The 13,147-nt window shown below is 38.5% G+C and overlaps 1 protein-coding gene across 2 annotated transcripts in view; it reads right to left on the bottom strand.

The window, feature by feature from the left end:
• Window positions 1–13,147, bottom strand: part of SUGCT (succinyl-CoA:glutarate-CoA transferase) — a 714,296-nt gene that overhangs the window by 700,190 nt on the left and 959 nt on the right. The window lies entirely within an intron of this gene.

Here is a 13,147-nt window from a genome sequence, read left to right as displayed (position 1 = left end):
AACAAGGAAGCCCTCAACCACCCTGGGAAGCTTTGAAACAAAACTAAATGCCATCATGAAAACACTGTTCAGAAGGGTGGGCCCTAGGGGAAAGAAAGGTAAAGATTTAATAAATTGACTTCAAAATTCATCCTGATGAGTCTACAATCAAGAAGAGCCCTCCACCCCCAACCTTAGACAACCACTGATCTGTTTTCTGTTACTACAATTTAGTTGGCATTTTCTAGAATTTTATGTGAATGAAATCATTTTGTAGGGACTCTTTTGTGTCTGACTTCTTTCAGAAAGCATAATAATTTTGAGATTCATTCATGTTGTTGCATTTTTTAAAGATCTTATTTATTTATTCATGAGAGACACTGAGAGAGAGGCAAAGACACAGGCAGAGGGAGAAGCAGGCTCCTCACAGGGAGCCGGAGTGGGACTCAATCCCGGGACTCTGGATCACAACCTGAGCTGAAGGCAGATGCTCAACCACTGAGCCATCCAGGTGCCCCATGTTGTTGCATTTTTTTTAAGATTTTATTTAATTCATTTGAGAGAAGGAGAGAGAGACGGAACAAGCAGATGAAGAAGGAGAGAAGTAGATGCCCTGATGAGTGGGGGAGCCCAACCCCAGGACTGGATCCTAGGACTCCAAGATCATGCATGACCTAAGCCAAAATTAAGACTTGGCTGCTTCACTGACTGAGCCACCCAGGCGCCCCTGTGGTTGCATTTTTATAAGCGAGTAGTATTGTACTCTATGGGTAGACCACATCTGTTAGCCATTCGGCTACTGATGGACATTTAGTTGTTTCCAGTTTTAGGCTATGGCGAATCAAGATGCTATGAACATTCACCTACAAGTCTCTCTGTGAACATGTTTTCATTTCTCTTGAGTGAATACGTAGTGGAATGGGCTCAATAATATGGTAAGTGTATCTTTAACTTTCTAAGAACCTGAGAAACATCTCTCAGGTGGTTGTACAACAATGCATGAGAGTTATAGATGCTCCACATCCTAACAACATGGGGAATTGCTATTCTTTTTAATGTTTGTCATTCTAATGGGTAGATAATGTTTCTTGTTGTGATTTTAATTTGCATTTCCCTGATGAAAATCTCTTTCTGTAATAATTAACCATTCAAATAGCTTCTTTTGTGAATTGCTCTTCTGTTTATTTTTAGTGTTTTTTTTTTTTTTTATTTAAAGATTTTACTTATTTATTCATGAGACACACAGAGAGAAAGAGAGGCAGAGACGCAGGGCAGAGGGAGAAGCAGGATCCATGCAGGGAGCCCGACGTGGGACTCAATCCTGGTACTCTAGGATCATGCCCTGGGCTGAAGGCAGACGCTAAACCGCTGAGCCACCCAGGTGTCCCACCCTTCTAGGTTTAATACTGAAGAAAAATATTCAAAACAATAAAAAAAAATCCCATCAACTGGTAAAATGTTAAATAAGCACTGGCACATTCATACACCAGACTCTTGGGTAGATATTAAGAAAAATGAAACAGATTTATGTTTCCTGACATGAAAAGTTGACCAAGATATATTCCTCAGGTAAAAAATTAAATCAGGGCTGCCTGGGTGGTTCAGCAGTTGAGCACCTGCCTTTTGGCTCAGGGTGTGATCCGGGATGGAATCCTACATCGGGCTCCCAGCAAGGAGCTGGTTTCTCCCTCTACCTATGCCTTCTCTCTCTGTGTTTCTGATGAATAAGTAAAAAAAAATCTTTAAAAAAAATTAAATCAAATTATAGAATAGGATGTATAATATAATCCTATTTTGTAAATATGCATAACATTAAAAATATATGTTGATGCGGGCATCTGGATGTCTCAGTCAGGTAGCCAACCAGCTCTTGATTTTGGCTCAGGTCATGATCTCAGGGTCATGAGGTTATGAGATCTAAGCACTTAGCGTGGAGCCTGCTTGGGATTCTGTCTCCCCTTCCCTGGCTCACACACAGGTACACGTTCTCTCTCTAAATAAGAATAAAAATAATAATAATAAATGTTGGTAGCTGTAGGAGCATTCATAAAATTTTGTCAGTTCAATCTTGGAGAAAGAATTTATGGAGAAATTTACCGGCTAAGTTATATGTTTCTATAATTTTGCTTAATTGTGATTGTGTTTCCAATCAGCCCCCCCCCCAAAAAAAAGACAAAAAGTGAAAACATAAAAAATCAACAAAATTAGAAAAATTATTTTCAATAATAAGAACATAGAAAAAGACCTCAAATATGAGAAGATATTTTGACATTAGGAATGTACAAGTAGGGCAGCCTGGGTGGCTCAGCAGTTTAGTGCTGCCTTCAGCCTAGGGCGTGATCCTCAAGACCCTGGATCGAGTCCCACGTCAGGCTCCCTGCATGGAGCCTGTTTCTCCCTCTGCCTGTGTCTGTGCCTCTCTCCCTCTGTGTCTCTCATGAATAAATAAATAAAATCTTAAAAAAAAAAAAAAAAAAGGAATGTACAAGTAATTCTTCTTGTTCCTTAAGTCTCCAAAAATACTGATCATCTGTACTCAGATCTCTTTTCGGGTTCCTGTTTTATTTCAAACGATGAGTGGAATACATTTAGGAGTCTCTTCATCCCATAAATCTCATTTCATTACACATCTACTAAAGGAAGTCTATACTCCACTACCAATGCCATCCAACAGCCATAATAAATTAGTAAAATTTTGTTTAATGAAGCAAAAACTTTTAAACTGAATTCATTTCACTTCAGGCAATAGAATTATACTTGTATGATCTGAGAAGACACCCAGAAGGAACTTCCAAGCACACTGAAGTCAATATCAATGAATGAGTTTTACACAGTGGAAAGTATGAACTCTGGAGATTTACTGGATCTGATTTCCTGCTCCAGAACTTACTCCCCCTTGACCTTCAAGGTAACTTCACTTCTCTGAGCGTGTTCCCTCTAAATCACAGAGTTTGCAAGGATTAAATGAAATGTTGTATGCAAAGTGCTCAATACACTTCTTGGCATATACTAAATGCCTACTAAAAGTTCACTTTTGTCATTATTATCATTATCAAAAAATGTCACACCACCTATTAAAGTAAGTAACTTATTCCAAATGTGAAAACAAGAAAAGAAAAATACATGATTATTTTACGGAACCGAAAAAAATATGACTCTCAATACTTTATACTCAAGAAGGACAACTACACATACATATTTTGCCAGTTTGTGGAAGACAATAAGCTGGATGGGAGTAAAGGGTAATTATAGGAGTAAAAACAGTTGGAAAGGGCCTCAGTTGTCAATTTGTTGTGATATATTGAGCAGCTTGTATATCATTTATCTTCTTAGCCTCTATGATTGAAAGCTATTATAAAGATACAGCTGAGCAATCATGCAAAGAAGTATAATTATAATGAAGGTGCCATTATTCTATGGTTGCTTCTAAGACTCCCTTGGTATTTGGCCCTAAGATTTCCAGGAGACAATACACTTGAGCAGCACGAGCGTAGACCTAATTGACAGATGCCCACTAAGTGGTCATCCATGTGACAGCAATCATGGCATCCCTCCCTGCTGTACCAGCCAATAATTAGGAAAAAAAAAAAAAAAGGCCAAGTCATAAAACAAATTGATCAAATATCATATCAAATAGAACATGTAATATACACTAAAAGGATTTAATTTGATATTTTACAGAGAACTTCACTACCAGAACTTAGGAGCAAGAAGAGAGAAGATGGTTTTTTTTCAAAGCATGTTCTCTTAATCTGAACTTTAGAATAGTTAGCAAGATATTTTCTTTCTAGCATGTGTTAGAAGTCTTGAAAAAAAAGCTCTGTTCCTAATAATATAGTTTGACAGGTAAGTGTAGAAGTTTAGAGTACTTCAGAAATTAGTATCCACTGGAAGACTTTCCAGGGAAAGTAGAATTTTGGAGCTGTAAAAAGGTGGTGTGGGAGTGATGCTCAAGTTACAAGGCAATCATACCATTTAGAGACAACCAGAGAAGTTACATGGGTAATAACTTAGAATAATTTATATTCCACCTCTGCTGACACCCCATTTCTTAACAACTGCCCTTCACCTGTAAGAACTTGGCTAATACTGTGGTATTTGCAATTAAACAGATTTGGGAACTGGTAGATGCCACTATTTTAATGAAAACTTAAGAAGTTTATAGGAAGAATGATGTAAAAAGATCAGAAAGGGGGCTTTTGAGTCATGAGGAAAGCACGCCACAACCAAATTACAAGTCAGTGTTAATCCAAACTCCCTCTGCTCTTTTACACTTCCCAGCTTTCTCTTGCAATTAGATTGGGGTCAAATGCCTGGGGTCTGGCCAATGAAATGGACAGGCACAAGTAACGTAAGCCAGTTCAGGCCTGACCCTTAAAAACATCCCATGAAACTCCCCAGGCTTCTCTTCTACTGCAGTGACCTTGGAGGCTGCAAGTTTCAAAGAGTGAAGCGAGACATGCAAGAAAGATAGTTTTATTTTATTAAGCCACTAAGATCGTGGGCTAATTTGTACTGCAGCACAACAAAACCTATCCTGACCACTAGAGATGCCAAGCACTGGAGGAGAAAAATGGTAAGTTCTAAGCAATTTCACAGCATCAAAGCCAGCAACTGGTAAGTTCCATTTAAGGGGGAGACTTTTACGGTCCCTTTAGCAGCAGTCTTCAAATTGAGATACATGAAGACTTTCCTAAGAGATACACAAATCATTCTTAAAGGATTTTATTGGGCAGCCCGGATGGCTCAGCGGGTTAGCACCACCTTCAAGAGCCCAGGGCCTGATCCTGGAGACCCAGGATCGAGTCCCATGTCGGGCTCCCTGTATGGAGCCTGCCTGTGTCTCTGCCTCTCTCTCTTTATGTCTCAAACTAATAAATTAATAAAATATTTAATAAAAAAATTTTTATTTATTTATTCTTGAAAGACACACAAAGAGAGACAAAGACACAGGCAGAGGGAGAAGCAGGCTCCCTGCAGGAAGCCTGATGGGGGACTCGATCCCCAGACCTGGGATCACCCCTGAGCCAAACGCAGATGCCGAACCACAGAGCCACACAGACGTCCCGAGATACACAAATCATTTTAAAGAAATCAATCTCCAGGTTTTCAACTTCCATATATATTCTTGCCTAAAATTGATCAGCCTATGAATAAGCCTTCTTTCATAACCCTTCTCTCTAGTAGGCTAAAGAAAAGCATATTTCTCACACATCCCGGATCTTCCTCTCATCATAGTTCATATTATAAAATTTATTTAAGTGATTAAAACTTTTAAATATCAGCTTATATGCAAGGTATTGCTTTTCAAATCATTTTCAAATCAGTAGATAGACCACTACTACAGATTGGTATGTGGAAATGTATAACACTACCAATTTACAGGCTTCATAAATCAATTTTTTTCATAAATCAATTTAGAGTTAGAGGATTTATAACCAAAAGTCAGCAAGCCACAGGATAAAAAATTGATGTTCAGGACTCATTAATGGGCCATCCTTAACTACTCAGATGATCAGAAGTGGTTGAACCAGGAACTGGTGGAGCAAATGATAGTTACTAACTACTGAAGATGAGTGCTCACAAGTCCCAGAGGGTCCTTGAACTCAATGTTGGTGATGTGACTGTCCCCTAGGAGAAGACTAACCAAAGGTAAGTTCTTTACACAAACTAGAAAAAAAAAAAAAGTCCCTTCTAGAGAACAACTGGCAAAACAGCGCTCAGTCTAGGTCGTTGATGAAACACTGTCCTAAGTACCTGAGGGGAATTATAATTCAATAGCAAAGAAGAAAATGTGTAATTGCAGGGAGTGGAGGGGGGATGTTGCAATGTTAGACTGTGAACAGGATAAGCCCTCTTTTGACACACACACAAACACACACACAAATATATTGAGTCTTATTTTATAGAATACTGCAAATAAGTAAGAGGAATAAAAGGAAAAGTATAGGAAGGGGCAGCCTAGAAGTTGGAGGGTGGTGGTGGATATTTATGTGAAAAAAATGTTTTATAATTTGATTTGTTTTTAACAGCTTCCAGTGGGTAATTCTGAAGAGCAGAAGAGATGAAAAGAGAATTTAGGATGCTTTTTGTGTGAGGGCCTGTGGAACCTCCCCAGAAATTCTCTTCAATACTGAAGATAAGAATTATTCTTCAAGGCTTTTTAGAGTTTTGGAGAAACTTTGGATGGAGAAGGGAAAGCTAAGAGCATGTTTCCAAGTATACATAGCCTACCATGTGTTCATGTTACAAATTCTTTAATAGTATTAATACTGATTATCAAATTGTCCATGAAAAAGGCAGTATTAACATATACTGGCACCAGCAGTGTATGAAAACGGTATTCTCCACCATCTTCCACACACTGAATATGATCTCTTGGTTTTGTGGGATTTTTTCTGTTTGTTGCAAATATGACATTTAGAATCTGTGTCACTGTCATTTTAATTTGCATTTAATGACTTCTGAAATTAAAGTTTTTTCACATCTGCTCATTTCATATCTACTCTTGTAAATTATTCTTGTAAATTCTCATAATTTTGCCCCATATTGCTAAGGCAAAATTACCTTATTACTGATTTGTATGTATTCTTTATACATGCAGTAATAATATTAACCTTTTATCATACATATTTCATAAAAGTAACTTTTCCCTATCTCTTGTTTGCTTTTTGAGTTATATTGGAATCACACTTTCAAAAAAAGCATTTTACTTTCCACTTTGGTATTGTTTCAGGATTACTCAAGACTACCCACACTTCCAGTGATTTGCTAAAAGGATTCACAGGACTCAGCATACAGTTGTATTCGTGACTAAGATTTATTACAGCAAAATGATATATGACAGGAAGAGCAAGGGAAATAAACAAACAGTCTGGAAAAATCCATGCACAGGCTTCTTATGTTCTTTTCCTTCTGTGAAGGTCACACCAAGCCTGCTTCTTTCTCCAGAAACAAAAAAAAAGAGCAGTATGTCCAATGCTTCTGCTTAGGGAAATCTATTACAAGCTCAGAATCTAAGGTTTTTACTGAGGGCTATTCACCTAGACATGCTCTGCTTCCCATGTGCCAAAATTTCAGACTCAGAAAAAAAGCAGGCTCACCATAAATCACACGGATTGTACAAGCCATCTAGGCATACTTATTAATTAGGAAGCAATTCAAGTGCCAAGTTCCCAGATGCCATCAAAGGGCTAAATTTCTAAGATGGTCCTTTAAAGACAATAGCCTGATGGGCACCCGGGTGGCTCAGTCCATTGAGTGTCCAACTATTGATTTCAGCTCAGGTCATGATCTCAGAGTCCTGAGATCGAGCCCTGTGTCTAGCTCCACACTAGGCATGGAGCCTGATTTAGATTCTCTCTCTCCCTTTACCGCTGCTCCTCCCACTGTCTCAAAAAAATAAATTAATAAATAAGAATTTAAGAAAAAAATAATAAAGACAGCAGTCTGAGGTCTGCTATGTTAACTCTTTTCTGCATAGGTACCATGATTTCCCAACCCCAGATTACAAAATGTTCATGTATAGGGTGGGTTTCCCATTTTAAAAGCTTTTATTTTTCTATTTAAAGATTTAAACTATCTAAAGTTTATTTTTTGCTATTTAAATATTAATAGTTGCTTCTTGGGTAAGCAATTATTTTTTTCTTGCTTTCTATTTTTCGAAATACTTTAGGTTTCCTACAAAATGTATGTATTTTTTTTATAATTGGAAAAATACAAAGAAACAACTTCCTTTTTTTTAAAGGTTTTATTTATTTATTCATGAGAGACACGGAGAAAGAGGCAGAGACATAGGCAGAGGGAGAAGCAGGCTCCCTGTGGGGAGCCTGATGTGGGACTTGACTCCAGGACCCTGGGATCACACCCTGAGTCAAAGGCAGCTGCTCAACCACTGAGCCACCAAGGTGCCCCAAAACACAACTTACACTGAAATTAAAATTTTATTTTCTAATTTCTTTTTTTTATTTTCTAATTTCAAAATAAAAATTTGTGTCTCAAATAGTTATACTCTCTTATGTTTGCCTTCATATTGAAGTACTCTCTCACCAATTTTATGCTCAATGAAAATTTTTAGAGGTGTGAGTTAATGTTTTAACATCTGTGTTGCACCCGAGTAAAGAATATTAGTCTACAAAGAGGTAAATATCTATAAAACAATTCACCCATGCTTGACTACCAGGGACAAAGTGTACACAGAGTTGAAAAGAAGATGATTAAAAAAAAAAAAGAAGAAAGAAAGAAAGAAAAGATGATTAAGAGTAAAGTGTGGCTCTCAAAAAATAAAAAATAAAAAGTGTGGCTCTCATAAACTCCTGCAAACAAGCTGCTTCTAATACTTGCTTTATCAATGAAAAATATTATGTAAGTGATAGTTAAGTGATTCACTGTGTCACTATAGTCCTAACCCTATCAATGAGTGAACTAATCACATCCTAGAGATACACTAACAGGGCCTCTATAAGGAAAACGGAGATGTTAAAGTTTCAGGAAATATCAAGGTAAAGCTTATGCTCTAAGTATACATACAAGCATTTCTATACATAAAAATTATTAAATATACTCTCCTGTAATACGAAGTGTTTTATATCAAAAATATGTTTTTAATATTTACATTTATGCATTTTTAGCCTGAGAGTAAACACAAGGTTCTGGAGCAGAAATGACAGTAACTATTACTTATATTAAAAAATAAGCCACTTTTGGGATGCCTGGGTGGCTGAGTGGTTTGAGCATCTGCCTTCTGCTCAGGACATGATCCCGGGTCCATGGATCAAATCCCACATCAGGCTCCCTATAGGGAGCCTGCTTCTCCCTCTGTCTGTGTCTCTGCCTCTCTCTCTCATGAATAAATAAATAAAATCTTAAAAAAAGAAAGAAAGAAATCACTTTTCCCACACCTAATACACCACAGGCATCGTAAAGAGAGCCAGTTGGTTAGGCCTGTACATACAGGGGGTAAACCACAGGAAGGATCCCCAAAAGTATGAATTTAGAAGTATGTATATTATAGCTGCCAAACTGAGAAAGGCAGAAAAAAGGCTACTCTTCCTAATGTAAGCAAATTCTCCTTAGCAAGAAAAGGGAAGGTCTCAGAATTTTTACCCTTTGGAATGTAAATAAATGTCTCCAGGGAAGATTAACTTCACAGGGTTTATAAATCTCAATCTTGAATGTCTCCCAGGCTGAGTTTTATAGCCCATTGAAAAAGAAACAAACTTCCTGGGCATTCTCTAACAATCTAATCTCTTAACAATCTTTTAACTTCCAAGTCTTGCCCTGTAACCCAGGTTGTAGTTTTCTTGGCTTGCAAGGCTGTGACCAATGCAGAAACATGAAAATAAACACTTCTTGATAATACAAAGTAAAACAAACCAAAATATTTATATTTGCAGCCCTTGTTAATATCCAACACCTCCTAAAATATTGGCTTTCACACCCCTCTGGAGAGCCTTGGGAATTCCTCAGAGGTGCCCCAGAAGCCTCTTTTCAGGGGGGCATTTAGAGGTGCAGAGTGAGCAGGGCTCTGAAACCCAAAATCCTGCTTCAAATACAGCCCATCTGCTCTCGTAATTTTGGCTTCTAATTATGTTTTTTTGAAGATAAGGCTCAACCGAAAAAAAAAAAGTCATTTATAATGATGTGAATGGAACTAGAGGGTATTACGCTAAGCTAAATAAGTCAATCAGAGAAAAGACAATTATCATATGACTTCACTCATGTGGAATTTAAGGAAAAGAACAGAAGCATAGGGAAGGGAGGGATAAATAAGATTAAATCAGGGTGGTAGACAAAACATGAGACTCTTAATCATAAGAAACAAACAGAAAAAAAAAAAGAAAAAGAAGCAAACAGGGTTGCTGGAGGGGCCATGGGAGGTGGGGTGGGGTAACTGGGTGATGGACATTAAGAAGGGCATGTGATGTGATGAGCACTGGGTATTATATAAAACTGATGAATCCCTGAACAATACCTTTGAAACTGATAATATACTAGATGCTAATTGAATTTAAATTTTAAAAATAAATTAATAATAAATTTAAATATTGCTAAAAAATGCTAACCATCAAAAAAAAAAAAAAAAAAAAATTGGGAGGCACCGGTTGGCTCAGTCTGCCTTCAGCTCAGTTCACGATCCCAGGCCCCGCACTGGGCTCTCTGCTCAGCGGAGGGCCGGGTTCTCCCTCTCCCTCTGCCTGCTGCTCTGACTACTTGTGCTCTCTCTCTCTGTCAAATAAATAATTAAAATCTTTAAAAAATTTGAAATCCACTAGGAAAAAAAAAACAAAAAAACCCACCAAAATATCTTAGGCAACCTAAATAAAAATCTTGTCTTATAGAAACAGACCTGGTTCCATTTACATTTACACTTAAACTTCCTTGGCTTGGTTCTCTTGCATTAATGTGAAACCTATAAAATAACACACCACCACAAAGTTAACCAATTATTTCTGGGGCTCCCCATATAGTTCACAGGTACTCAGAAAGTTCTTGACGTTCCATCTGTTGATGTGCTATGTATACAAAGCCACTTGAAAAAAGTACCTAGACACTAATAGTGTCTTCCAAGAAAGCACTGCCCTATTCAGTATCCTGTTTCCAGTGCTAATCCTCCCTAAACAGTGCTCTAATTATCTTGGGGGAGGAGGGGAGCCCATGGGGAAAGGTGGGACCAAAACTTCTGCTGTTCACAAAAATAAGAATTGCCCTTTTCTCTCCACAGGACTCAGACTTCAGAGGGCAGCCACCGTAGTCTCATATCCATCACCCCAGGTCCTCATGTTTCTACCTCCAGATAACACAACATAAAACTTCCTCCCCTCCCCCTCCCCTGAACTCACGACCATAAAAATAAATTCAATACAAATAGATAGATGCCTCAGACCCACCAGTGCAGGCACTCAGACTGCAATCCCCATGCTAACACCTGGGAAGATTCTAGCTACATTTATAAAAATTCAATATTGAGGTTGTATGTACTAATTGCTAAATCTAGAACAATAAGCAACACAGCATTTTCAACATTTTTCAATGTTCACTTATCTATGGAATTGTTCAAAGGACAGCTTGTCAATTCATCATCTTTATTTAGATTTCAAAAAATATATATATTTCCCGGGATTAAATAAGTCTGAGTTCTGCTTGCACCTCTGCTTGTTATGTGAACTTAAGCAAGTCACTTAACTTCTCTTGGCTATTTCTCATCTCTAAAAGGGCATATGGCCTATTCTGAGAAGTGATCCAAATGGAATCTGGAGTTTTCATATAATTATTAACTGTCTCTCAACCCTCATATATACTTGCAAATTTGATGAAGGGCACACTGTCATGTATAATTTACCCGTCAAAAATTTTCACTGTACTTCTTTTCCTCCCCTATTTTGTTCTAAGATTTTATTTATTTATTCATGAGAGACACAGAGAGAGACAGAGAGGGGCAGAGACACAGGTGGAGGGAGAAGCAGGCACCATGCAGGGAGCCGGATGTGGAACTTGACCCCAGGACCCCGGGGTCACGACCTGGGCTGAAGGCAGAGGCTCAATGGCTGAACCACCCAGGTGCCCCTCCCTCCCCTATTTCTATTGCAAGTTCCTATGTGTAGTAGAAGACAGGAAGACATCACTACAGGGAACATTCTCGAGGTGTAAGCCAAGTAAAAAGACAATATACAGTATTTTAATCAATTCTGCAAAGCATTTGCCAGTTATTAAAAAAAATTAATAAAGGTAATTTTGGTTCCCATTGCCCTCGTTTTGTGCTCCCTCTTCCCCAAAAGTGGACTGGTTAATGATAGAAAAAGTAAAATAAGTGAGAACCACTGACTGATAATGCACCCAAGAGCTTATTCAATAAATATCTGAGGGCCCAGTTACCAGGCTTTAAGCTAAACACCCACGACAAGGCCCAAAAGCTAAATTTTTGGCCAAGCCATAAATACATCCTAAAGTGGATTATCTGGGGTCCTCATGCCTTAACTGCATCACTAAAGCCTTAATGGCATCATCCTGACTTGATTCTACAATTTGTGTCTGAAGGAGAAATTGGGAGAACAGAACTCCCTCAGAATAAAAAACTAAAAAAGCCATTGGTGTCTCCACTCCTCATGGAGGGCAGAAGCTGAGGAGACACCACAGTCTTCAGCCAGCCTTATCAAATGTCTCTAATTCTGTTAAGGAAGGAATGCAAGTAAAAGAATCACTTAGGAAAATACATATTTGAAATACGGAAAATATCTAAGATAATACTAAAACTTTCTGCCCTATCTCCAAATAGAAATCATTTTTTAAAAGATATTCAAATGATAAATAAATAGAAGATTCCTACTAAGAGTAACAACACTTAGTTTACTTTCTAAAATTATTACCATTTTTTCCTAAAAATACAGACCAGGGATCTTGAATGGACTTTCTCATTCATGAATTTTATTTCTACATGTGGATTTGAGAGGCTTATTGTTTAATTGTTAAGTGGTAAAATCAGTTATTAAAATATATCAAATGCAATTGCAAAAATGATCAGACAAATTAAAATTTAATTTTTCTCTATTAAATTTTGAGCCAGCCTGTCAAAGAGAGCATGCAGGGGCAGCTGCAAGGTGCACCGCCAGGCCTCCACGGGGCTGCCATCTCCTGAATCCCCCCAGGTGCTGATGTCATGAGTCACAATGGACTCTGGCTCCCAAACTCTGAGGAAAGAGAGTTCTATACGACGCCAGCCGATTTAAACCCAAACCACGACTTCTAAATCAAATTCTGGGACAGGTGTCTGGTACAAGAGCATGTTTTATTAGCCATCAGGTGTCATGCTGGAACTGGCACATTGTTCAATAATACCAAACTTTGTGGAAATAGTCAAGATTTTCACAGCTATTGGTCCAAGCGTACTCATTGAAAATCTTCATCTGAGCACCTGGGGGCGGGGGGGGGGGGGGGGGCTCAGCGGCGGAGCATCTGCCTTTGGCCCAGGGCGTGACCCCGGGGTCCCGGCATGGAGCCTGCTTCTCCCTCTGCCTGTGTCTCTGCCCCTCTCTCTGTGTGTCTCTCATGAATAAATAAATAAAATGTCTAAAAAAAATGCATTAGTTTGGGATGCCCGGGTGGCTCAGCAGTGTAGCACCTGCCTTCAGCCCAGGGCGTGACCCGGGGGTCCTGGGATCGAGTCCTGCAT

Source organism: Canis lupus, chromosome 21 (assembly GCF_048164855.1).
Source record: "Canis lupus baileyi chromosome 21, mCanLup2.hap1, whole genome shotgun sequence".
Classification (NCBI taxonomy): domain Eukaryota; kingdom Metazoa; phylum Chordata; class Mammalia; order Carnivora; family Canidae; genus Canis; species Canis lupus.
The sequence above is the reverse complement of the archived record's forward strand: the minus strand, read 5'-3'. Positions and strand labels throughout refer to the sequence as shown.